Source organism: Podarcis liolepis, assembly GCF_965112155.1.
Source record: "Podarcis liolepis genome assembly, chromosome: 3".
Taxonomy (NCBI): Eukaryota; Metazoa; Chordata; class Lepidosauria; order Squamata; family Lacertidae; genus Podarcis; species Podarcis liolepis.
In genome coordinates, this window is record NC_139557.1 from 107,350,200 (window position 1) to 107,375,957 (window position 25,758).

General features: G+C 45.5%; 1 long non-coding RNA gene across 1 annotated transcript; it reads right to left on the reverse strand.

The window, feature by feature from the left end:
* Positions 1-553: 553 nt before the first annotated feature.
* On the reverse strand, positions 554-24,567 carry LOC310702908. Its single transcript, XR_014523775.1, has 3 exons — positions 24,432-24,567; positions 3,600-3,746; positions 554-2,256 (listed from the first exon to the last, which is right to left on the reverse strand). It is a non-coding gene; the product is annotated as an uncharacterized lncRNA (long non-coding RNA).
* Positions 24,568-25,758: the final 1,191 nt, after the last annotated feature.

The window sequence follows — 25,758 nt, forward strand, 5'->3', positions numbered from 1 at the left end:
CTTTGTTCAGAACAGATGGGAGGATGGGTATCTAAACCTGGCATCCAATGAAATAAGGGCATGTTTAAGGGTGATAATAATAATAATAATAATAATAATAATAATAATAATAATAATAATAAGGCTGAACCAGGGCAAACTGCAACTGAGCAGGAAGAGCACACGGACTCTCATTTTTTTTAATTTTACTGGATATTTACGGAGACCTTTTGTGGGCACCGTAGGAGGTACTGGCAGGCACACTGGTGCCCATGGGCACCAGATTGGAGGCAACTGCTCATCTGTCACTAGTCCTCGCTGACTGAACTTTATCCGTATACTACAGCCTTCGCCAAGCTGCTACCCTCCAGGACTTGTTGGACTACAACTCCCATCATGCTGTGCTGACGGGCTGATGGGAGTTGGAGTCCAAAACATCTGGAGGGCAATCAATTGGCAAAGACTGCTTTATGCCTAACTATCTTTAGTACCCAGCTCTGCTACGATAGATGATCCATGTTAAATCCCATTAGCATTCGGAGCAGAACACAGATGGTGGCTGAGATGGGGGAGCAGAGAGGGAGAGAGGCCATTAGGGGGAAGGGAAGGGACACAAGAAAACCCATAAGTTTAAATCACTAGGAGTGAATTAAACTTTCAATTACGATGCCCAGCAAGGAGAAAAAAAGGAGCACTCGGTTTTAATAACCCATCTAAACAGCAGCAGCAACACCACATTGCAAAACTTTAGTTACACGCAACCTGGAATTCCGAAGGCGCAACGGTCAGCTTTCTTTCATACACCTTACAGCTTTGATGGATTGACTAGATAGCTGGTAAGTGAAACCATCCATCTTGGAAGCAGCCTAGTAAATGAAGAAAAGGGGTGGGGAGCAAACTGTATTCTTCCCAGTGCAGAGTCGCTCTGGGCTGTCTGTGAAACTGCACCGTCATTGTCTTTACCTCATCAATCAACCCAAGCAGGCCTTGCCAATGGCTGCTGTGAGCACACCTGAGCTCGGAAGCCAGGGAAACTTTTTCAGGTTCAGGAGCATCCCTGGCCAATTGTCATGAAGCCTGATGTCCCTGTTTGATGACCCAAACTGCCAAGAAAGTGCGTCCATAGGGCTGCAGCCCTGCAAGCTTTTCATTAGCATATTAAAAGCATTCAAAGTAATGCTGTGCAGCAGAGTACTATCAGTGTATGTGTCACATTATAGAGGACAGTCCCTGCCCTGAGGAACTTACAGGGGGAAAGGAAGAGGGAGAGGAGTACAGCAGGGTTGCCGTTTTTCAAAAAGTGAAATCCGTCCAGATTTTCCCAGACTTATTTTTTGCTTCTGACTACAGTCTTCCGGGTATGTCAGGGAAATTCTGGACGTATGGCAACCCTAAAATAGGGAGGAAATGTTATTTTGATTCTACATACTTTGACTTGGTGACAGGCTGAGTTGCTACTCTTCATGGAAACAGAGGGTTGTGTGATTAATTTTGTTATGTTTATAATTATGCAATGTTTTTCATGATGTAAGTCACCATGAGCATGGTTTGAACTACGGAAAAGCAGCATGCATATAAGATGATGTATGTATGTATGTATGCATGTAGTTCAACTTGCTCGCTGGCTGCTCTAGAAGATGCCTTTAGCAATTAATTACTTTGCTTTTATGCTAAGTGCTTGTGGTTTTGCACACAATGTGATGAGTAAGTAAGTACACCAGAGTCATTTAGCAACTTTAATTGGTTCCTGGGTAAAGGTTTCTGTTGTTTAATAGCACCACATCTGTTCTGTACAGTTCATTAAAGCAATTCTAAGATGCAGCGGACCTTGCCGCACCTTTGCCATTGTTTAACCCGTTTACCAGCATTTATATATGAATCTGCGTCACGGTTTTTGTGGCTAAATGCGCTTCAGTTTATTAGAGAAGCATAGGGCATGATCTGGCCAAAGCTAAGCACTTCTGAGTCCTATTAATTTCAGTGGGGAGGGTGGTAACTGAAGCACACGCCTCACTATCCTGTTGAAAAGCGATGGCACTAACCAAGCAATCCTAAGCCCCAATGTTGATGGCTGGGTGGGGAAGGGGGACAAGTTAGGGCGGTGCGCAGTCATCCCTCCTCTGGTCTCTGTCAGCAAAGAGGAGTGATGTTGAGGCAGCACCTCTGCAACAGAGGTTCCCAGTTCCTCCAAGGTGAGTGGCACTTCTTCACACAGTGCATTGTTGAACCGTGGGATTTGCTCCCACATGATGAAGTGATGACAACCAACTTGGATGGCTTAAAAAGAGAGAGCATTAGGCAAATTTTTGGAAGATAGAGCTACCAGTGGCTACCAACTATAACAACAACAACAACAACAACAACAACAACAATAATAATAATTTATTATTATTTATACCCCGCCCATCTGGCTGGGTTTCCCCAGCCACTCTGGGTGGCTTCCAACAAAATATTAAAATACAGTAATGCATCAAACATTAAAAGTTTCCCTAAACAGGGCTGCCTTCAGATGTCTTCTGAAAGTCTGGTAGTTGTTCTCTTTGAAATCTGGTGGGAGGGCATTCCACAGGGTGGGTGCCACTACTTAGAAGGCCCTCTGCCTGGTTCCCCGTAACTTGGCTTCTTGCAGTGAGGGAACCACCAGAAGGCCCTCGGCGCTGGATCTCAGTGTCCACGTAGAATGATGGCTCTGTTCTGCCTCCAGTGTCCGAGTCGATATACAGTGGTACCTCTGGTTAAGGAACTTAATTCGTTCTGGAGGTGCGTTCTTAACCTGAAACCGTACTTAACCTGAGGTACCACTTTAGCTAATGGGGCCTCCCGATGCTGCCGTGCAATTTCTGTTCTCATCTTGAGGTAAAGTTTTTAACCCGAGGTACTACTTCTGGGTTAGCAGAGTCTGTAACCCAAAGTGTTTGTAACCCGAGGTGTTTGTAACCCAAGGTACCACCGTACTATTGAATATCAGCTGCAGGAAATCCAAAATGGAGAGAGTGATGTTCTCTCTCCCCACCCCCTCAGGCTAACTTTGTTGGGTGGGCAGGACCACCCACCTGCCTTCGTTATGTCTTCGCAGCAGATCCATCACCGTCTCCTGATGTGTGGCATCAGCTGTGTGAGGCTAGTGGGTATGTATTTGGGGAAATGGCTTTGTGGGCCAGATCTGGTCTGCAACCAGGAGGCTCCCGACCCCTGGGCTATAGGAGGCCCTTCTCTGCAGCTGGCAGAGGCAGCTCATGGTCAGAACCCTCTCTGATGCGAAGATGGGAAGCGTCATTTCACGCTCCGGCAGGGCTGGAAAGGGGGTGTCGGAAGCAGTCCTCCTTTTCACCTGATCCCCCAACTATCCTGAAACTGACTGGAAATCTGCACCAGCCCTGGAGCTGCCATAGTTATTTCCCTCCTCCCCAACTGCAGGCCATGGGAGGGAAATTAAGAAATATTTGTCTATGGCAGGGTAAGGAACAAGCGACCACCACCACCTTCTGCCTGGCTGGTATCAGCCATTCCTGCTTGGGAATTAGTGGTTTTCTTTTAAAAGTGCATAACTCAGGCTAATAATAATAATAATAATAATAATATAGTAATTTATTATTTAATAAATTATTAAATAAGTGTACCCATGGGTGCCTCTTCCCCTCAGTGATGTAGCGTGGGTTGCCAGCACCGAGGATAGCGCGGAGGGGAGATAGCAGGGCGGGAAGCAGATGGAGTCCGCATGCGCATTCAACTGCCTAATGGCGTCTGCATCACCCAGGAGATTGCAGCTGCAGAGATAATAAAATAAGAGTTGTTCCATTGACTGGAGAGCTCACTTCTTGGTTTGCATGGAGAAGCCCAGTGGCAGAAGTGCACAGCTGTATTGAGGCAGCACTGGGTGTTGAAATTTTGCGCTCCCTTACAATTTTGTGCCTGGAGCAACTGCCCCTTTGTCGTCGTCCCCCCCCCCCCCATGTTACACCACTGCTTCTCTCCTCCTCCTCCTCCTCTCTTGTCCTAAGATGAGTTGTGCATTTTCAAGGCTGTGACTTGTATTTTTCTCCATCTCATGTGAGTGAATAATGACCATTTCCCAGACTTCCATGAGATTTTAGTAGAAAAGTTAAGTTGGGTTGTTGAAGGCTTTTATGATTATAGATCATATTGTTGATGTGCTTTAAAGTTGTTGTTTTTTTAAATGTGGTTTGTTCTATTGATTACCCCAGATGTTGTATTATCTAGACTCCTTTGGAGCCCGGGGGGGGGGGGAAGATGTCCATGCAACTCTCAAAAAAGAAATGAATTGTCTCTGAGATCACACAGCAGCTGTGCTTGCTTTTGCTTTTGCACTGAGAATCTTGAACTTAAAAAGAGCAAATAACTTTTCTCGCTGCTGTGCCTAAATGCTGAATAATGTTGTCCATGGTTAGCTTGGTCTTGCGTCTGACCCACATGCAAGTGAAGTTAGAAGTGTGTGTGTGTGTGTGTGAGAGAGAGAGAGAGAGAGTGAGTGCCAGAGGTGAGATAAGCAACAGCAGCTTAATTTCCTTTGAGAGATGGGTTTTCAGCAGCAGAATTTCATATACACTGGGTTTGGAGATGGGGGAAAAAAGAAGAGAGGGGAAAGAAAGCATTGTTAATTACATTACCCAGAAATCAATGTTGTTCTTTGAAGGTGCACATGAAAGAGTAGACAAAAGAGCTGAAACAATGGCGCTGTTTAATTAAAAACAATTGTGGGCTATCTCGGTGACAAAACGATCGCATTGGTGCTTGAGAAGAGAAGCTGCTGTGCTCAAGAGACTTCCTCCGGAACTTCTCATGGAAACAACCCAGGAGGCATTGAAAGCAGAGGTTGTCAACCTGGTCCCTACCACCCACTAGTGGGCGTTCTAGGTGGGCGGTAGGGGGTTCTACGGCACAAGCTGAATGCTCCTTCCATCGAGCACTGGTGGGCGGTGAGGAAATTTTACCATCAAGAAAGAAGCATTAGTGGGTGGTAGGTAGAAAAAGGTTGACTACCCCTGATTTCAGTTGTTCCATTGTGAGGTCTTATTTGTCTGTTGCAAGTGTGGAGGAGCTAGCTGATCATAGAACTGAAGAGGTGGAGGTGGACTGTGAGGATCATGAAGTCCAACCCCTCCAATGCAAGAATCTCAACTCAAGCATCCAGGACAGACGGCCACCCAGGTCTCTGCTCTCAAGGAGCCTACAATCTGAGACAGACCATGGAGAAGCCGCAGAACGAGGAAGGGAGAAACTGGGGAGGGATGAAAAAATGAGGGCAAATGCCAGTAGATCAAGTGTGGGGAACTTTTGGTCATCCAGATGCAGCTGACCTAGAACTCCTATGAGCCCTAGCTGGCATAGGCAATCATTAAAGATGATGGGAGTTGTGGTCCAAAGGGGGGAAAGGCCATGCAAAATGTCTGATTTAATTCCAAACACCTATGCTACAAATCTTAAAAAATAGACAGCATCTTAAAAAGCAGAGACATCACCTTGCCAACAAAGGTCCGTATAGTTAAAGCTATGGTTTTCCCAGTAGTGATGTGTGGAAGTGAGAGCTGGACCATACAGCAGGCTGATCGCCGAAGAATTGATGCTTTCAAATTATGCTGCTGGAGGAGACTCTTGAGAGTCCCATGGACTGCAAGAAGATCAAACCGATCCATTCTGAAGGAAATCAGCCCTGAGTGCTCACTGGAAGGACAGATCGTGAAGCTGAGGCTCCAATACTTTGGCCACCTCATGAGAAGAGAAGACTCCCTGGAAAAGTCCCTGATGCTGGGAAAGATGGAGGGCACAAGGAGAAGGGGACAACAGAAGACGAGATGGTGGGACAGTGTTCTCGAAGCTACCAGCATGAGTTTGACCAAACTGCGGGAGGCAGTGGAAGACAGGAGTGCCTGGCGTGCTCTGGTCGATGGGGTCACGAAGAGTCAGACACGACTGAATGACTAAACAACAATGCTACAAATGTAAACCAGCTGCAAACCCATTTAGTTCTCCCAAGGAGGTATTCTGGAAACTAGTTCTGGAACTGAAATAGGGAAATCGAAATAATTTGCAACAGTGTCCGAAGCTTGACACCTCCCTGGGGTTGGTGATGGAGGAGGAAGATGGGAAGTCATGAGAAGTAAACTAGCTTCAGACCAGGAGACAGAATTGTGGTGCAGAGATGGCCCTGGTTTCCAGAGCATTAAGCCAAGCCATGAATCTGATCGCCCGTAAGATCAGAAGGGGCTGTAACAGCTTGGAAGAGAGCGAGTTGCTCAAGTTAATTGTGCAGTGCAAACATAACGGGCTAGGCCTCAGGGAGAGACAAAAGGGATAAGTAGCCTTTATGATCTCATCAATTCATTTGCCATACTGTGGGCTTTATTAAGAAGTCAACATAACATGGCTAAAGAAACCCAGCATTTCTTATACGACAATCAAAAACTGCATCTAGGGGGCAACACAGTATTTTCTTCTTTGATTTGTCTCACTTATTTGGATCTCTTTCTTTTTTTAAAAAAGTGAATGAGGGGTATTTTAAAAAGCAGGGCTTATTTTGCATGATCCCTTAAGCACCTCTTGACCCAGTGATTGCCAAGCAAACACCACCTTCAGTCGCTAAATGCACAATTGTGAGCCAGTGTGATGTACTGGTTAGAGTGCTGGATTAAGACCTGGGAGACCATGGTTCGAATCCCCATTAAGCCACTGGGTGACCTTAGGCCAGTCACTGTTGCTCGGTCTAACCTACCTCACAGGGTTGTTGTGTGTTGGGTTTTTTGACAACGTGCCATTCTGTGCAGCTTCACACAGAGTTGATTAAGTGTTGGCCAACAGCCAAGATGACTGAGCAGAGAGGAGTTATCTGCCTGGAGATATGGGACCCTGGAAACAGCTTTACCGTTGGTTGAAGTCTCACACAGGCATGGTGATTTATGACCTTACTAACTAGAATGTGTTTGTTGGTCAGTGTGGTGTTTTGAGAGTCGCTTGGAGTTTGTTAAGAGAGAGCTAGTAAAGATCCGTGTATCTGTTCATGTACAGTGGTGCCTCGCAAGACGAAAAGAATCCGTTCTGTGATTCTCTTCGTCTAGCGGTTTTTCCCGTCTTGCGAAGCAAGCCCATTGAAGGATTAGCGGATTAGTGCTATTAGCGGCTTTTAGAGGCTTTTAGCGGCTTATCTGCTGATCGGATCAGCAGATAAGAGGCTTAGCGCTATTAGCGGCTTTTAGCTGCTTTTAGCGGCTTATCAGCTTATCGGATCAGCTGATAAGCGGTTTAGCGGCTTAGAAAAAGGGGGGGAGGAAAAAAACCCAGCAGGAACTCGCAAGACATTGTCGTCTTGCGAAGCAAGCCCATAGGAGATTCGTTTTGCGAAGCACCTCCAAAACGGAAAACTCTTTCGTCTAGCGAGTTTTCCGTCTTGTGAGGCATTCGTCTTGCGGGGCACCACTGTATATAGTAACTTGTAGAGTCTCCTGTAAAAAACAAACACCTCTAAGTAACCAAGTTACTAGTAGCAGCATCGGGTTCCTGCTTCGTCCATCCTGCCTGCAACTGATTGCTTTCTGGAACTCTGCGTATGCTCTGATAAGATCTGGCTAAGGTCCTGCAACAGGTCAAAGTTGCGAAACACCAACATGAGGTTAAAATGACGGAGTTGGGGGAAGCGTATATGCCCCGCTGATCTCCTTGGAGGAAAAGTGGGACTGTAGTAGTAATAATGGATAGCTCGGTTGGTTAGAGCTTGGTGATGATAATGGCAAGGTTGTGGGTTCAATCCTCATATACCTGCCTTGCAGGGGGTTGGACTGGATGATCCTCAGGGTCCCTTCCAACTCTACCATTCTGTGATATCCCAGTCAAAACTTGAAATGGCAGACAGAGATGTTGTCCAATGTCAACAGGGCTCAAGGCTATTTCCCCACCGTACTCCTGGCTTCAGTCACTTGTTTGACACAGAGGGCACAGAGAGAGCCTAAAAAGGGCATTGCGCAATGCTTCTGCAAATGTGAATTTAACTTCAAGATAAGCCCTTCTTCTTGAGAAGTCCTTCCCAAAATATGGTACACGTAACCCTCAGGGGTACATCAAATGGTACAGGCAGAGTTTTTATTTTATTTCCTCATAGCGACAGAAAACATTTCAAAGAAGAAGAGAAGAAGAGGAGAAGTTTGGATTTGATATCCCGCTTTATCACTACCCAAAGGAGTCTCAAAGCGGCTAACATTCTCCTTTCCCTTCCTCCCCCACAACAAACACTCTGTGAGGTGAGTGGGGCTGAGAGACTTCAGAGAAGTGTGAATAGCCCAAGGTCACCCAGCAGCTGCATGTGGAGGAGCGGGGAAGCAAACCCGGTTCACCAGATTACGAGTCTACCACTCTTAACCACTACACCACACAGACAAAAAACAAAGGATGCATTATTAAAACGACCCCCAAATTATCTTTGCCTGAGAAGGCGTAAAACAGTAAGACTAAACTCTCAAAGGTTATTGTAAATTTGGGAAATAGTGCTCTAGTGAAAGGGGACAGGGAAATGGTTTGGAGCTAGTTCTTGATTTTCGTTTGAGAGAGGCGTGCTTCCCAGCTGCATTTTTTGGAAACAGGATAGAGCAGGGATGGGGAACCCTGCAGACGTTGCTGGGCTCATCATACTTGACTGTTGGCCATGCTGGCTGCGGCTGATGGGAGCCGAACAGGCTCTGGAGGGCCACAGGAGGGATACAGGATTAGCTGTCTGCAGGCAGGAATTCATGCAATCATCGCACCCACCATACGAGCAGAGCAATTGTGTTCTCAGGCTTGGAGAAGGAAGGAAAGCTCTCCTTCTTCACTGTTCTCTCAGAGAAACCTGATTCAGTTCAGTGTCACGACACTGCAGCATCTTTTCAGAAGAGCAGCAACCTGCAGAACTGCGTGTTGGAAGTCACAGGCAAGACGCAGGGAGTCTGCTGGCATTTCTAAGGGCTCCAGCTAATCTCTGGCGTAATCAGCCGGCATGTTATATGCTGATGGATTCCACACTGCTCTGAGAGCTGTTGCAGCAGTCAATGTTTTATTTATTGAATGAAGACCTCCCTAATTGAATTAGGTTGCTACTGTGAGATGCTTACCAGGACATCAGCAAAAGGAGATTGAGGGCTACTGTTTATTCATCCCAGCGCTGGGGTGTAATGAGCTATTGAACCAGCCATGAAAATGATGCGAGTTTGAGTTGTGTGGTCATGATTCAGTTAAATAGCATCTTCAGTCAATTGACATTACTGTAACTGCTTCGCATTATCCTAGGAATTAAAATCTGGCTGTTCTTTGCTGGCCAAGGTTAAATTGCAGTGAAATACGTTAAACGGTAAGCAGAGATGCATAGCTGGGTGAGAAACAACAGAGACAGGCTGAAATTTATCAAAAAAATATTTTCCGATAATTTATTTCTGCAGATTTTCTTTTTCAAGCTTCCCCCGAGTTAGAGTTGAGATGAAATTTCTCAGCAGACTTGAGAGAATGTATGAGGGGTTTTTTTTTTTTTTTTTTTGCTCTACCAAGAGGAAAACAGCCAATTTGCAGATTTTTTCTGAACATTTTCATCACACACCCCTTTCCTTATCTTGGTACGGGCAGTCATTTCACCATTGCTAAGCCCTGGAATGACCTTAGGCCCCAAGCAGGTCTCCCTCCCCCCCCCCGGAGGTACTTGAGGGTTCACCGCAGCGGCATCATTTCCCTCCCCCCGCCCAAGAAAAGCACTGTTTAAAAGTGTGGTACTTACTGTAACAGGGACGCGGGTGGCGCTGTGGTCTAAACCACAGAGCCTAGGGCTTGCCGATCAGAAGGTCGGCGGTTCGAATCCCCGCGACTGGGTGAGCTCCCATTGCTTGGTCCCTGCTCCTGCCAACCTAGCAGTTTGAAAGCCCGTCAAAGTGCAAGTAGCTAAATAGGTACCACTCTGGTGGGAAGGTAAACGGCGTTTCTGTGCGCTGCTCTGGTTTGCCAGAAGCGGCTTAGTCATGATGGCCACATGACCTGGAAGCTGTACGCCGGCTCCCTCGGCCAATAAAGCGAGATGAGCACCGCAACCCCAGAGTCGGCCACGACTGGACCTAATGGCCAGGGGTCCCTTTACCTTTACTTACTGTAACAGCATCATGGGTAGTACTGGCACTGTTTTTCTAGAAGAAAAGCATTAGCTGAGCATCATGGAGGACCCAAGATGGTGTAAAGGCTGCCAGTGTAGTTGTTGCTCCTGCCACCTGCAACATCACTATCAGCAGAAAAGCGAGAGAGAGAAAAACATGGTTTGGGAAGGCTAATGGTGAGCACCACCTCAATAAACTGTTGGAAATTTCATCCCCTACCTGGAGCGATTTGGTGAAATGCTTTCTCTCCTCCTCCACCAATTTCTCTGCACAGAGTGGAGGCCATTTGCACACAGCTGTACCCTGACCCGTTGGGTGATTTGAGATTCCCACCTCCCAGCAAAATGCCACCCTCACCCATTTTTACTAGCAAATAGTAGCGACACACAATGGAGGGAAGCGGGTGCAGATCTGCTGCCCCTCCCAGCTCTCCACAACCTGCCGCCCGAGGCAGCCACCTCACCTTGCCTCATGGGTGGGCCAGCTCCGGGAGAAACCATGGCCTAGGGGTCCCAATGTACCCTTCCTCCAGTGGGGCGGTGGAGCCACATTGCTTACGTGCCTTCCAACATGGAGGTCACTGCCCACAGCCAACCAGAGGTTGAGTCAAACGGCTTGCACTGCACTGAACTCTCTGCCACCTCGCCCTTCCTCTTCGTTATGGGCAGTAGCCCTCATACTGGGAAGAGAGGTGAGCAGTGCTGGCCCTGCCTCCCCTTAGTTTCCAGCGTGCAAAGGTTTTTTCAAAATAATAATAATAATAATAATAATAATAATAATAATAATACACTGCCCATCTGGCAGGGTTTCCCCAGCCACTCTGTAAGTATTTAGTCATGGCAACCCCCAATTGCAGTGTGAAATAGTACAGCTTAGACGCATTTATGAACTCAGTGGAAAGTGGGTTGAAGCTAGAGTAGAGGGAGCTGTTCGTGGTGAGTTCCGGCACCTTTTTCTTCTAGGAAAGTAGCGCTGAATATCAGTCAGTATACAGTGAGTCCTATTTTCCTTCAGTTCCTGCATCCAAACCTAAATGAAGCTGGCATCCACAAATTTAAAACAGTCAACCCGACACGCTTGACAGTCCGTGGCAGCCAGTTACAAGCTATCTGCACCATGATTTGAACTTGGAAGTGCAGGGCCGAGATAAATGAACAATTATCAGGGGTGTGTTTAACATGGCAGCATTTAAGCGAACACAGTACAGATAGGAGCTGTGAAATTGAAGTGGCACCGGTGTATCTGCAGGCAATTAATAAGGCATGGCAGCCATCAGTTATAATGGCCTCATTCATTATAATGTCACCCATGCTTAATGAGATAAAATGTTTACACTTTAGATCCTAGTACTGGGGTGTGGGGGGGTGGCGTACAGCAGTGTGGGAAATACTAGTTGGGAAGATACTGGATGTCAGGCCAGAATAGCCCCAGATTTTGATCTCCCCAGGATTAAGAACAGGATCAGGTGAGGAAGGATCACAGCAGGGCAGGGTTGTTTACCTAGCTTCTGTCATGACTGGTTGGATACAGAGGAATACTACTACTACTACTACTACTACTACTAATAATAATAATAATAATTTTTATTTATACCCCGCCCTCCCCAGCCAAGACCGGGTTCAGGACGGCTAACACCAAATATAAAAACAATTGATTGAAATACAGCTTAAAAAACAAGATTAAAATACAACATTAAAACATTAAAATACAGCCTCATTTCAGTGGAAACTCAATCAAAAACTTTTTTGGGGATAAAATTTCAAGTCTTCACCAAGGCTAACTCTCCAGACTGGTCCTACATGGGTCAGAAAAAAGCCAGGGAAGTCCCCAAATAGGAGTTCCAACCCAGAAAGAGAAAGGAAGAAAGAAAGAGGGGGAGGGAATCAAATTGATTCCAAGCCAAAGGCCAGGCGGAACAGCTCTGTCTTACAGGCCCTGCGGAAAGAAATCAGATCCTGCAGGACCCTGGTCACATGAGGCAGAGCGTTCCACCAGGCTGCGGAGGAACCAGCTGGGGAACTGCCAAAGGAAGAAGGCTCAGAGTCAAAGAAGTGATGGTGGAACAACAATGGTCAGAGGGAGAAGATTGGGAAGAAGAGGTGTTGGAAAGTGAGGAGGTAACAGGGCTTAGTGAGCTGGGAGAGTCCGTGGCAGAGAGAAGTCCAGAATCAGAGGCAGAAGCCGAAACCAGAGAGTGGGAGGAGGGAGGCCAAGAGGCAGAGAGGAGTCAGGCTGGTGAAGAGTCACGAGTGTCTCCCCCTTCTGCTGCAACAAGCTCCCCTCCCTGATTGTCTCCCAGACCCAGAAGATGCATGAAAAGGGCAGAGGTCGGTTGCACACAGCTGCAGTTTCTGGTTGCCTGGAAAAAGAGGAGAGGACTTAGATGACTGTGGGGAGGTGGGGACTTTCAGTCTCAGCAACTGACCTGCCAGCGATGGGCTGCTGTACTCACTAGGCCTGACACTCAGTCAAGTCTGTGGAGATTGTGCTTTTGCTAATAAAGTGTTAACTCCAACTTGGAACAGTGTGATTTAATGCTGGCTCATTCTTTGACAGCTTCCCAATAGCCGAGGGGGAAATGGAGAGGAAAGGGCGTGTGTGGTGACTGGAGCTGATGGAAGTGGTAGTCTAAAACATTTGGAGGCTGCCAGGTTGACAGAGGCTGGAGCATATGTTTTGAGAACCTGATTCAGGGAAGCAAGTACAATCAGAGGCAGAAAGGAGGCTATAAAAAAAGGTGGCATATAAATGCAAATTCTTCTCTTTTTTCCTGGGGAATATTGAATCCTTACATTTTATTGCTGGAAGAAACTTGTTTTTTAAAAAAGGAGGAAAGCTTGACTGGAAATATACCTTCTCTGGAATTCACGAAGCCGTGAAGCTGGGTCCCCCTCCCATCTTTTATTTTTGTTTTTGTTTTGTTTTTGTTTTGTTTTTCACAATAGATTTTTATTATTTTCATCGAGCATACATTCATAACACATATACACCACATAATTATTTTTAGCTCTACCGAGCTTCGGACTTCCCTCCACCCCTTCGGTAATTATCATATATTTTCTAACATTTCGTATTTTATTTAATTAACTTATTTTTATCACCCATTGTGAGAGTTATTTCAACCCTGCCAGTGTCTTTAAGGTTTTACAACTGTCTCTTATGTACATCAAATATTTACTCCAGCTTTCTTGAAACTTCTGTTCATCCTGGTTTCATATTTTTCCTGATAATTTAGCCAGTTCCACATAAGTCATCATCTTAGCCTGCCATTCCATAATGGTAGGTATTACATCTGTTTTCCAGTTCTATAAATGCAAATTCTAAGCAACTGAAGGCCAGAGATGAAAATGCTATAACTGAAAAAAGAGGGCATCAGGTTGGAGGGAGGGATGGAAGTTATGAAGGGAAAAGGGAGAATAAGGGACCATACTGCTCTATTGTAAGAATGTGAAAACTCTAATAATGTTTTGATAAAAAAGGTGCTGCACTGAAAGAGGTTTGTGAGTGCAATAACAACATTCTCTTCCACCTGGGCTTGACCAACAATTCCCCTCTTCACCAGGAGAAAATGTCCAAGATTTTCAAAGTTTGAATGAACTATTTGAGCCCGCCCTCCCCAATTCATTTTCAGGGCGAGATGCCATTTCTAATCATAGAATCATAGAATCATAGAGTTGGAAGAGACCACAAGGGCCATTGAGTCCAACCCCCTGCCAAGCAGGAAACACCATCAGAGCACTCCTGACATATGGTTGTCAAGCCTCTGCTTAAAGACCTCCAAAGTAGGAGACTCCACCACACTCCTTGGCAGCAAATTCCACTGTCGAACAGCTCTTACTGTCAGGAAGTTCTTCCTAATGTTTAGGTGGAATCTTCTTTCTTGTAGTTTGGATCCATTGCTCCGTGTCCGCTTCTCTGGAGCAGCAGAAAACAACCTTTCTCCCTCCTCTATGTGACATCCTTTTATATATTTGAACATGGCTATCATATCACCCCTTAACCTCCTCTTCTCCAGGCTAAACATGCCCAGCTCCCTTAGCCGTTCCTCATAAGGCATCGTTTCCAGGCCTTTGACCATTTTGGTTGCCCTCCTCTGGACACGTTCCAGTTTGTCAGTGTCCTTCTTGAATTGTGGTGCCCAGAACTGGACACAGTACTCTAGGTGAGGTCTGACCAGAGCAGAATACAGTGGCACTATTACTTCCCTTGATCTAGATTCTAATCTGAATTGTTCCCATACTTGGGTTGAGATGCAAGGTTTACTCTCAACTGCATGGCTATCTGAATCAGCCAGAAAGGAGCTGAATAATCATAGCCTGTCCTGAAGTTTTGCAGCCTGTTTTCAGAATCCTCACCCCAGAGTGGCAGTTCTGTTTCTTAAAATTCCCCAAACAAAACTCCACTGTCATCTTGAGCCTTTTGGAATGCTCTCCAAAGCGCACAGCAGGACAAGCTTTTCTTCTTCCTTTTGCAGCAAGAAAAATTACTCAGCCTTCACGCACTGACAGGAAAAGGGGATTTATTGTGCTCAGTGGCTATTAGCGGTTATAATATATGTTATCAAACTCTGTGCTGAGAATGGTTACCCTAGACAGCAAGTGAGAAAAGACGGCACAGATTGTCTCTGAAGAGGTTTCTAGTTCCTATCTGCCTTAATGGAGGCAGCTCCCACGACACCGCGGGGATCGAAGGCGGAGAGAAATAAGAATGATAGAGGGTAAATCATTCTTGGAAATTCCTCGCAGGGAAGGGAGGAATCTTCACTCGCAGTCCGTCTCGGTACTTGGCTCTGCATGGAATGCAGTGGGCAGGGAGGCGCTGAGTGCAAAAGCACTTTGCCTGGCGAAAACCCTCCTATGCCACCATTAAGAAGCAGAGGTTCTCCTGTTAATTAGATTTTTAACTGGCTTTAAAGTCAGGCACACTCTGAGAGAAGATGTTGTCATCAGAACTGTGGAATTATCCAGCTGCATTGATCTGAGAAAAATATTTTATTTGGTATGGGCAGGCAGAAGGGCATTGCCAGATTTATGTATAAGCTAAACAAGCTGTAGCTTAGGGCTCCACTCTCTTGCCCCCCCAAAAAAAAATTAAAGGAAAAAACCACTGGATGTACATTTCCAAAATATAAGAAAAAACAAACAAAATAAAATCTACATACAGCAACAGTGTTTTGTGTTCTGTAGGCTCCTATTTGTTATGTGCAAATGGCTTTAGATACCTATTAGGTCTATAAATTACCCTGTAGCATATATTCAACACAAAAAACAGTGACAATTTGTTGTTGACAAAGGACAGCTGGACATATGAAGGGCCCCATTACCTTCAGTAGCTGAGGGCCTCATCAAACCTAAATCTGGCCCTGCAGGGGGGGGGAGCCTCCAGTTTCCTGTTTACTTTGAGTTTCTTTGTTAATGATTTGGCAACTCTCTCCAGATGCAAAATTCTAAAGATACAAAATGAGGGTGGATTGCAGTGCGGAATAAAATTTGTGATTAAAAGAACAGTTAGCTGTATGTGGTTTAAAGAGATGGGATGGTGGGGGGAGAGCTCTAATGGTGGAATGGATTATCTTGGAAAATTAGAGCGGATACCATCTCTACCCCCCAAAAAACAACAACAGAGAAGAGATATAACTTAAGTGGACTTTGGCCAAATGCAGTCATAAAGATGAAAAGAATTTGGAGCCGTGGACGAGGGGAGGCATGGAGACTTTGATGGTGATGAATTAAAATGAAAGTACTACAAGATCCCCTGCGGTGGAAGCTGGATCCCTCTTTCTTGGGCTGTGGAAATTTCTAGATGTTGACTGAGTAGTGAGAAAGAGCGGGCTGTTTGGAGTATGTCTGGAAACACCGAACAAGATGAGAGCACGATGGAAGGGAGCTAATGAGATATTTTGATAATTCTCCAGGATTACAGCCCCACCCCAGATACGCTGAGAGACAACAGTAATTGAAGGAATTTCAAGAATTGGACAGCAGACAAAGGCCAAGGACTTTATAATTGGACATATTCAGACTGACACATGCAGAGAAAAGGAAAATAATTAGAGCACCTCATTTGAAATCCTATGGAAAGTTAGTATTAGCATGAACAGTAATCACTAAAAATGCAGCTGTTATCTTAATGATTAATATACCAACTGAAATGTAATTGGATGTTAATGGAAAATATGAACCGCAGCAATATAAGAATTAGACAAAAAACACTGATCAAGGAGCGCAGAAAACCACTTTGATTAAATTGTATAAATTTGGAATTGGTATAATTGGCAAAGCTGTGGTAATATTGGGTAAATATTGGGAAATTAATAAAACATTATTATTTTAAAAAACAAATTGTGTCTGAAGAGCATATCTATAATTTGAGCGTTTAGGATGTTTTCAGCGTCATAGGGAAAATTATATCTATGTATTTTTAAACATGAAAACTGATGTCTGCCGTTTCTCTTACATCCTCCAAGGTAGGCAGAGGAGGTAATTTGCAAATTCAACTAGCATTGTGCAGAACATTTCTCCTGGGTTTGTTTGTTTTAAATCCATTTTCCGTCCGTTAATGAGAAAAGAAATTGCATTCAGAAATGATCACGGAGTGGGATAAACTATGTTGAAGTTCTCATGGGAAGGAAAGGGGAGCCAAAGAGACACTCGACTTTACTGCAAGTTTCTATTTTGTATATTTTTTGTTTTCTTTTAAATGCATTTGCTGTTTCTGCGCTTTTAACTTTTATAAAAATTATCTTTGAGTGCACGTCACATTGAGACAGTTGTTTAGGAGGAAATCAGTAAATAAATGACCGGAACGTGGGAAGCTGCCTTATACCATTGCCTCAGACCATTGCTCCATTTAGCTCAAGGTTGTCTACACTGGCTCCTAGTGGCTCTCCAGGAACTTTCCCAGCCTAACCTGGAGATACCGGGGATTGAACCTGGAACCTTCTGCACACAAAGCAGATGCTCTAACCCTGAGCTACAGCCAGACAGAGAGGCCTGAGGAGCTACATTTGGTCCTTGAGCTGGACAAAATCCTTGAGCTGGACCAATCCTGGAAGAGGACACTCACCTGTGAACACGCCTTGGCCGCTGCATTTAGTGGCAAATGCCAGTAAATGTGGAACCAGTGGGGGTGTAGTGGTTATTAGGACTGGTGAGATCTGGGTTCAAATCCCTGCTTAGTCACAAAGCTCGCACGGGATGCCCTTGGGCCAACCACTCTCTCCCAGCCTAACCTACTTCACAGGGTCACTTCAATGCCAAAATGAGAAGAGGGGAGACCATGTACACCCCCTTGAGCTCCTTGGAGGTGAGGAGGGATATAAATGTCATTGAAATTCTACTCAATATTGATCCAGAGCTGATTCTGTCGGCATGAGAGGGCCAGGAGGCCAGCTGGCAAGCCCCAGCTGGGCCGTCTCCTCCCAGTCTTCCCTCTTCGAAGACCATTGGCATCTGCTCCGACGTAAATCAGCAATCCAGGCTTCAAAGCCAGGGCATGCTATCAGCAGAGCAAACTGCGCACACAGAATAGGCATGAGGCTTGTGGAAGCATACTACAACTACAGATTTATTAAGCATAAATCAGGACAAAGAAACATGTCGTCTCTCTCTCTCATCGTCTCAGAGAGAACAGGAAAAGCAAAAGCAATATGCAACGGAAGTTCCCAGCAAGCTGTGCTGGAATGCAAACAGACATGTGACACACAACAGTTCCACACGTCTGCTCCTTAAGGTGGAACAGAAATGTCAACAGATTCCAGCGTATAGTTAGCAGAGTAAAAATTTAAACATGTTGCAGGATTCCCCAAAAATAGACCAGAGGCAATTGTATTTCATCCAGTAGAGCTTTGCTGCTACTGAAGGCAATGACTGTTCCTCACATCAAATGGGGGGTGCCTTTTGTGCGGCCGCACGCACCCCCCCAATCCCATACGGCTCCTGGCTGTACAGCCTGGATATGCCCCCCCCCCCAGGCTGGACACCTAGAGGTAGCTACCTACCTCTGCCAGTTACCCAATCCCAGCTGGGTAGGGGGCATTGCCAGGAGAGAGTTGGCCAGGTAAGGGGAGGGATTGACCAGCCCACACAACAGTGGGTGGAACTTACCTAGGAGTTCTCAGCCGGCTTCAGATCTTCTCCCAACCTGCCCTCCTTTAGTTAAGCCTTCTTTTGCAGGTTAACCTCTTCTTCACAGGTGTGCAGGCGCTGCTATGTTATGGTCGCTGTTGAAGGGCCGGAAAGGAATTTTCCTGCATTGGAAGGTTTTGCCTTCCTCGTAGCAAAACGTCACAACTTTGGCGGTTTTAGGCCTGGGGCGAATGTTGGTTTCTGTGTGTTGCCACTGCGCAGTGCTCTTGGAGTCACAAGACACTATTTTGCATTCCAGAGCTTCCAGGCTGTTGGAAGTTTCACGGAAGACAGGAGACGGATGTGATGTTACTGGTTTCCTGTTCCTTTGTTTTCAGTTCCTCTCTGCTCTCACAGAGAGAGAATGTATTTCTTTTCTGTCTGCATAGCTTAGTAATAAAACTCTTAGCATGTAGCTCATATTTCTCGGCACTTCTGCTGCTTTGAAACTCTGCTGAATGGGGAACGTGCTTGGAGTCTTATCAGAGGCTCAGGTCGTTAATCACGTCGGAGGCGATTCCAGAAGACGTGACCAGAGGAGTCGCTCGGTTGAACGCAAGTCTGACAGCGGAATCCTTTAGTCTATCTTCCCTAAATGGGGGGGGGCATGACCCATGCCCCCCCTGCAGCGGCGATCCTAGGGTTCCCCATTAAAGGGGTTGTTTTGAGGGGAGGCATTGGCCACAGGCCGTTAGGTTGTCATTGCTCTCCCCTGCGATGGTGGCAAAACAGGGGGTGGGGTCTCTGCTTGAACAGACTGTGGCGTTTGTACGAAGCCCCCGGTTGTCTCACAGACTATTGACCTGTACACCACTAATCTGCTGCCACCAACCAGGTCCTCCCCGGTAAAATCACTTAGCCTCAGTCAGGTTCTCAAGGTAACAAAGAAGAGTGTAGTTTATTGTAGACACAAACAAACTTTAACTGCATTCACAACACTGTTACTCTTGACCTTCTTAGTCTTATTTTATCCTGTCTCTATCTCTTCTACCTCCCCTCACTCAAGAACCCACTGCACTAACTATCTCTCTCTTTCCAACTGCCTGCCAGCTGCTTTTCCAACTGCCTTTCCCAACCAACCAACCAACCAACCAACCAACCAACCAACCAACCAACCCACTAAAACCAACCAACTACCCACCAACAACTAACTCAAACCTCGGGCTAAGCCCTTTTATAAACGGGTAGGCTCCACCTCCGGCTTTCCTATTGGTCTACATTTTTAACCCTTTCTCTTCCCCCTGTACAGACAGTTTCTAAATGAACGGGCAAACACCACACAGACGTTCTCCAGAGCCAGCCCAATCCCCACATATTCTGGATAACCCTGATGTTCCCCAGACTGGGAGGGGACTGGGAGGGATAAATGCCCAATGCCTAAGCCAAGTTCTCCCTACACCTGAAGTTTTAATAAAGTTGTGGGCAAATTTTAATCCCATAACATGTTGTTTTGAGTCATTATTCCACGCGGGTGTCACCCAGGGTCGGGGGTTTCCGCCTGTCCGTGCAAATGAGCATAATGGTCACAAATCCAATACATTCAGGATTGGCACTGTCCATAAGAAATCCAGTTGCAGCAGACTTAATTTTAACTTACAATAAGTCTAAACCTTAATCCTAAGCATACTAGGTACAGAACACCACACCAGAAGGAAAAGGGATAGAAAAGGGATATAAACTACTTTTATAGTCAGCATGACCTTGACAGAAGAGATAAGAGAACCAGTTCAAACCAGTACTCAGCTTCTCTGAAGGAATAATAACCCAAACATCATGAACCTTCTGCTTTTTTCTTTCACACAGAGAAGCTTCCAGAACCCTATTGAATTACTTAGAATAGGAAAGATCTCTACACATCCGATCAAATGCAAACTGACAATAAATGCAATTAAAAAGTCAAATGAAATAGTTTTCCTCAAGCATCCTGAGAAAGAAAAATGAAACACAAGGGCTTCTTTCACACAGGATGAAGGTTACCTAGAAATTTGAGGGCAGAGTGCGGCAAAGCTCCTGGCCAAACTCCAAGCACAATTCGTACGTTGCATTTCGAGGATTAATTTTGGGCCCTTCTCTAAAGCGACAGATTGATGTGAAGACCACACAGAGATGGCATGTGCTTCCTTTTGTTCTACATCATCTGTCTTCCCCAAGGCAATAAAATCCTAGAACGGTAAGTGGCCTCAAGAATAGTTACAGACTAGTGGAAATAGGGTGAAGGGTTGAATGAGGGGAGTTTGAACTGTGAACTTGCCTGTTTCAAAAGCCTAGTTTGAGCTAGCTTCACCAGGCTCCTTCAAGCTGGGCCTAACTTTGAACTAGGATTCATCCCAACATTTCACAAGGGTGTTTGTGTGTGTGTGTACAACCTTTAGAAGACATCAGACGGCAGCCCTGTATAGAGAAACCTTTTAATATGGAATGTTTTTATATTATTTATTATTACCGTATTTATTATGTTTTTATATATGTTAGAAGCTGACCAGAGTGGCTGGGGCAACCCAGTCAGATGGGTGGGTTATAAATAATAACATCATCATCATCATCATCATCATCATCATTATTCCACACTTTGTTGGCCGAGTCCCAAATGTGACTTGTTCTTATTCCTGGATTGACCATTGACCTTTCTGTGTGCAAAGCATTTGTTTCACTCTTACAGTTCCCTGCCTGCCCCCGAAATACCTGCGTACAGCCATTTATTTGACCCTTGCCTCTCCCTTCTTTCCCTAATACCCCTTGTCTCCCCATGCACTAAACTCCTAGATGCTTAACATGCTGGAAGGTGCTGTATATTTCAGTGTTGTTGTTGTTTAGTCGTTTAGTCGTGTCCGACTCTTCATGACGCCGTGGACCAGAGCACGCCAGGCACTCCTGTCTTCCACTGCCTCCCACAGTTTGGTCAAACTCATGCTGGTAGCTTCGAGAACACTGTCCAACCATCTCGTCCTCTGCCATCCCCATCTCCTTGTGCCCTCCATCTTTCCCAACATCAGGGTCTTTTCCAGGGAGTCTTCTCTTCTCATGAGGTGGCCAAAGTATTGGAGCCTCAGCTTCACGATCTGTCCTTCCAGTGAGCACTCAGGGCTGATTTCCTTCAGAATGGAGAGGTTTGATCTTCTTGCAGTCCATGGGACTCTCAAGACTGCCCTCCAGCACCATAATTCAAAAGTATATTTCAGTAGTGCTACATTAATGCTAGTGTTGATACCATAGCGCGAATAATGCGTTCAGTAGAAAGTGGTGCTCCCCACAAAAGACCAAATGGGTCCCTTGGCACCATTGCACACAGAGACCCTTGACAAGCAAAGCTTGTTTTCACCTTCGGCCATGTGAAATCCAGAGATGAGGTTGCCCTGCCGCCAAAGGCAGCCGTGAGCTGAGGCTGCAGCCTACTCATTAACATCTGCCTTGGAAGCTGCAAAATCACCCCCAAACATCAAGCCCAACAGAGAAACCAGACTCCTAATTTGTGCTCAATTATGAAGCGCCAGCGCCTTTGCATTAAAGAGCTTTAAAGGAGCAATCGTCAGCAGCACGCGTGATATAATTATCTCCACAGTGTGGTGTGTCACTGTGGGCTGTGAAGCCATAGCTGTTACTTCTGCCTACACATTAACAGAGCATATATTGCAAGTGGCAATGTGCACAATGCTTCGCAAGGCAGGCTTATTGAAACGAATGCCCCTCCTGGCTGGAATGTGTCCTTGGGCTCCAATAACACCACTCGCACATTGAGATAGAAGATAGAGAGGGGTGTGTGAGCTTGTGTAGAAACTAGCCAACCGTACAAAGGTATACACACACACACACACACACACACACACACACACATACATTAAGGGTCCCACCCACTTTTGCTTCTGGCTCCGCGCATCCCCAAGTGGCCCCTGGAAGGTTACTTAGAAAGCAATGTGGCCCTTGGGCCAGAAAATGTTCTCTACTTCTGGCAGGAACTCACAGTGTGTTTGATTCCCCCCCCCCCAACAACGACATGTGTCGTATAGCTGAGAATGTGTTTCTCATTCTGGGTTTGTTTTCCTCGGGCGTTTCATGGGCCGTTTCATTCCCTCAGAATCGCTTAATCACAATTCTCCTTCAAATGAGAATGGCAGGGTGGTTATTTCTGCGTAGCTGGGATGGGGCTGCGTCATTATCTCAATTAAGCGCCAGCTGAGCCAGGATGACTGTCATCCTCGAAACATTTAAGCTGTCTCCAGCCGCACCAAAATCAAAATCGGAGCTGGATGTCTGGATTGAAACAGCGACGGGCAACTGCAAGGTAGCGAGAGATTGTGCCGAAACACACTGGATCTAGCTGGATCTAACCACATGCCGGCCTTAGCAATTCATGTATGTAAGCTGCAGATTTGTGCATTTTTGACCCTCCAGGTCCATGAGTCACTGGCCAAATGTGTGAGTCATTACACTAGCGGAGAAACACAATCTTGGAATGGGGACATAATTGTAGGATCATCCACAGTCCCGTGTTGTAAGCTGAAAAACACCTGTTGCAGCTTTGATCTTGGAGCCTCACCCTTCCTCCTTTCAGTCCAAGATCAGCGTCTAAGCATATTGTCTAGCTCTCTCACTGAAATCAGTGAGGTTCCTATGTTAGGAATGGGGCGAACCCATGGACCTCTCCAGCTGTTGATGGCTTCTGAACTCCCATCAGCCACTGCCAGCACGGCTGCTACTCAAGCAACCTTTCATTCAGCAACATCTGGAGGTCTGAAGATTCTCTTGTTTCTGCCTTACAGGCTTAACATCATCCTGATTGTGACCGCAGTTTTCCACAGATTTTTGTTTCACTTCGCTTTGAATACAGGTGAACATTCAACCAGGTGATTTTCCACCACCTGCAGTTTTGGAATGATACAATCCTTTTTTTAAAAACAATGATATCTTGAACTGGTTAGTCTGGTTGTCAAAGACAGTACCAGAAACAGGTGAGAGGCACAGACACCTGCTGCCAGAATGAAATTTGGACAGATGGACAGAAGCGGTAAACAAGCGGGAAGAAAAAAGATCATTAGAAGCAAATACAGTATTGGTGTCACAAGGAGACCTTAAGGTTCTCAAGCATTTGTTTTTAGGAACCTGCTAGCAATTCTAGCATCTATGGCATGCAAGAGAACACATTGCATTTATAGTTTTTTCTAACCTTCACATGTATAACACATATCTAAGCAGAGGTTGTTCTGCTCTGGATATATCTAAAGTAAAGGTAAATGGACTCCTGACCATTAGGTCCAGTCGTGGCCGACTCTGGGGTTGCAGCGCTCATCTCGCTTTATTGGCCAAGGGAGCCAGCGTACAGCTTCCGGATCATGTGGCCAGCATGACTAAGCCACTTCTGGTGAACCAGAGCAGCACATTTTAACGCCGTTTATCTTACCGCTGGAGTGGTACCTATTTATCTACTTGCACTTTGACGTGCTTTCGAACTGCTAGGTTGGCAGGAGCAGGGACCGAGCAACAGGAGCTCACCCCGTCGCGGGGATTCGAACCGCCGACCTTCTGATTGGCAAGTCCTAGGCTCTGTGGTTTAACCCACAGCACCACCCGCGTCCCTGGACATATCTAAATACATGCAAAAAACCAGGGGAAGGACTCCAGGTACTAGAAATGGGCTTTATGGAATGATACAATCCTGGCACAGTTTTATCATGTGATATGCTGTTTGTATTATCTGCCTCTCCTAAGTCCTAACCGGTTGTGGAGCATCAAGGGAAACAAAAAAATTGTAGTTATCTTGTATTTCAGAGGATAATATAATTGTGGCGCTAAAAGGGACCCTGCGGATCATCTAGTCCAACCCCCTGCAGTGCAGGAATATGCAGCTGTTCCATATGGGGATCGAACCTGCAACCTTGGCGTTATCAGCATCAGGCTCTAACCAACTGAGCTAACCATTTGTCGGAGGGTGGGGTGCAGTTTGTTCATTTGTTTGTTCTTTTGCATATCAGCAAGCAAACTGTGCTGGCTGGTTTCCAGAGCTGTAGAATTGAAACCTCTCTTCACAGTGTTTGAAAGCTGTGCCCGTTGCACCGCCAGCTGCCGGAGAATCAAATGATAGATGCTTCTTGTTTCCTACACTCATGCTATCAATCTCCATAGCTTTCAAAAGAGTCAAGGATATTATTTAAAGGAACGGGCTGAATATTTCTGTTCTTAAGTGTACATGCCAAGCTTAGACCTTGCAATATCTTACCTAGAGGCTGTCTTGTCCAATGCGGTTTTGAGTCATGTCAGTTAACTAACTAGAGGGGTTGACTAATGGCAAAAGGACGGCTGCTTTAAGGCCTGAAATGGGAAACAGGAGAAGCAGCCGACGATAATGTCATCTCGATTGCCTTTTCTGCCTTATTCTGGTTTTGAGAGAGGGGAAGAAGGGGAAGATCATGTGTTTCCCTGGATGACCTTGGCTTTAAAAATGAACAAATAGATTTAGGAAAGTTACAGAAGCTTTCATCTCTTGCCCTGAGACTCCGCAAGAGAATAGATCTTGACAGCTGTCGGGAAATATATAGATTCAAGTAGGTAGCCATGTTGGTCTGCTGTAGTCAAAATAAATTAAAACAATTCTTTAAAAAGATAGTTAAAAAGACTCTTTTTAAGAACCTAAAAATTCCCATGAAAGAATCAAGTCTTCAAAAAAGTTATATGATCTAAGAAAGTCTTTAAAAGAATCCTTCCAAAAGAATTTAAAAATTATAATGTAGCACCTTAGAGACCAACTGAGTAATTTTAGGTATAAGCTTTTGTGTGCGTGCACACTTCAGATACACTGAAACAGAAGTCATAAGACCCTTATATATAATGGGGGGGGGATTGGTGATTGGCTAGTGGGTATGGTAAGTCTGTTAGTGACTGTTAATGACAGTTGGTCCCACAAGAAAAAGAAAAAGCAAGAGATTTTTAAAGGGACAGTACGTAGATGACCAAGAATAGTCTTAGCCTGTGTAACGGGATAAGAATCCAATATCCAGGTCTTTCCAGTTTAGTGATAAGTTGTAATTCAGCAACTTCTCTTTCAAGTCTATTTCTGAAATTCTTTTGTAATAGGACAGCCACTTTGAGATCTTGTATTGAATGTCCTGGGAGATTGAAGTGTTCTCCTACTGGTTTCTCTGTCTTGTGATTCCTGATGTCAGATTTATGTCCATTTATCCTTTGGCATAATGTTTGGCCTGTTTGTCCAATATAGACAGCTGAAGGGCACTGCTGGCATTTGATTGCATACACAATGTTAGAAGATGAGCAATTAAATAGGCCTGAGGTGGTATGTTTGATGTTATTGGGGCTTCCTGTCTCCAGACAGATAACTTTGCGACAGCACAGAAACCAGGAATGTCTGAGCGGACTAGGCATGGAAGTGAGATGAGCACACTCACCAACAGCAGCAAAAGCAAGCTGAGCAAATGTGAAATGTATTTGCATGCACAGTTCTCCTGCTGCCCCAGCAGCCAATTTAGGCTGCTTTGTTGAATCTGAACTGATGTGTGGACATGGACAACGATGACAGTGGTCCATTAAGT